The following is a 2,105-nucleotide window of genomic DNA, read 5'->3' on the forward strand; positions in this document are numbered from 1 at the left end:
GAAGCAAATATTCTGCAACTATTGTAACTCACTGAACTGTAACCCAGATGCCTTGATGCTTTGATGATGATGGTTTATTGTGTAACTGTACAATTTTTGCTTTGTAACTATTAATCTCATGATAAGTCCTTACTGGCCTACTTGTATGCCCTTATCTTGTTTTGCAACTTTGAAGTCTAGTGATATTTCAGGCATTAATGTTTATTAATGTAGTAACTGGAGTTGACCCAAACCTAACCCACCCCACTTTCTAAGCTATCTTGCTAGACAAAGCTGCTTCTAAACAGAATTAGCCTACCTGACATGCCCAGTAGCTTAAACTTTTAACTATAGGTGACCTATACCTTTTATAATACTAAAAGTCATGCCCATAATCATTTTAAGACTGCCATTTTTTTATATATAATCTGTGACTAAGCATGTAATTAATCTGTGCATGCTCGACAATTAGATTATCAGTAATTTCCTCATCTCAAGCTATTGCCGTCATCCTAAATCTGGCTGCCTTTGTTAAAAATGTATAAAACGCCTGGTCTACCTGTTCCACCTCGCCGTTAGCTACCTGGCCCTGCAGCAGTCCGGGGAGAAAAATCCACCACACATTTTCTCTCCAATTCCGTTCTTTGGACATGCAATAGCATTTGGGGAAAGTCCAATTGAATTCCTAGAAAATGCATATGAGAAGTATGGACCTATCTTTAGTTTTACCATGGTGGGCAAAACGTTTACCTACCTTCTGGGGAGTGATGCTGCCGCATTCCTTTTTAATAGTAAAAATGAAGATCTGAATGCAGAAGATGTCTACAGTCGTCTGACAACACCTGTGTTTGGGAAAGGAGTTGCTAATGATGTGCCTAATCCAGTTTTCTTGGAGCAGAAAAAAATGTTAAAAAGTGGCCTTAACATAGCCCACTTTAAACAGCATGTTTCTACTATTGAAAAAGAAACAAAGGAATACTTTGAAAGTTGGGGAGAAAGTGGAGAAAAAAATTTGTTTGAAGCTCTTTCTGAGTTTATAATCTTAACAGCTAGCCATTGTTTACATGGAAAGGAAATCAGAAGTCAACTGAATGAGAAGGTAGCACAGCTGTATGCAGATTTAGAGGGAGGTTTTACCCACGCAGCCTGGCTTTTGCCAGGTTGGCTTCCTTTGCCTAGTTTCAGATGCAGGGACAGAGCTCATCGAGAGATCAAGAATATTTTCTATAAGGCAATCCAGAAACGCAGACAATCAGAGGAAAAAATTGATGACATTCTCCAAATTTTATTAGATGCTACATATAAGGATGGGTGTCCTCTGACCAACGAGGAAGTAGCAGGGATGCTCATCGGACTGCTCCTGGCAGGGCAGCACATGTCTTCAACCACCAGTGCTTGGATGGGCTTCTTTTTGGCCAGAGACAAAACACTTCTAGAAAAATGTTATTTAGAACAGAAAACAGTCTGTGGAAATGATCTACCTCCTTTAACTTATGACCAGCTCAAGGATTTAAATTTGCTCGATCGCTGTATAAAGGAAACATTAAGAATTAGACCTCCTATAATGACCATGATGAGACTGGCCAGAACTCCCCAGACCGTGGCAGGGTATAGCATTCCTCCAGGACATCAGGTGTGTGTGTCTCCCACTGTCAATCAAAGACTTAAAGACTCATGGGTAGAGTGTCTGGACTTTCATCCTGATCGATACTTACAGGAAAACCCAGCATCAGGAGAGAAGTTTGCCTATGTGCCATTTGGAGCTGGACGTCATTGCTGTATTGGTGAAAATTTTGCCTATGTTCAAATCAAGACAATTTGGTCCACTATGCTTCGTTTATATGAATTTGATCTTATTGATGGATATTTTCCCACTGTGAATTATACCACCATGTTTCACACTCCTGAAAACCCAGTTATCTGATACAAGCAAAGATAAAATGAAAAAAAGCTGCAAGGAACTAATATGCATCACTGTAAACTGCAAAAGCATTTGAAGAGAATGGAGTTTACTAAACAACTCTTAGTCTACTTAATTAAGTGTGTAATTTCAAAAGACAGCCAGTTTAATTTGTGACATTTTATCTGTTGAATGATTTCATCAATTCTAGTGGCACTGTAACATT

General features: G+C 39.0%; 1 pseudogene; it reads left to right on the top strand.

Annotated features, from left to right (window-relative positions):
* Positions 1-567: 567 nt before the first annotated feature.
* LOC143682466 (lanosterol 14-alpha demethylase pseudogene) lies at positions 568-1,903 on the top strand (annotated as a pseudogene).
* The last annotated feature ends 202 nt before the right edge of the window (positions 1,904-2,105 follow it).

This window comes from Tamandua tetradactyla, chromosome 5 (genome assembly GCF_023851605.1).
Source record: "Tamandua tetradactyla isolate mTamTet1 chromosome 5, mTamTet1.pri, whole genome shotgun sequence".
Taxonomy (NCBI): domain Eukaryota; kingdom Metazoa; phylum Chordata; class Mammalia; order Pilosa; family Myrmecophagidae; genus Tamandua; species Tamandua tetradactyla.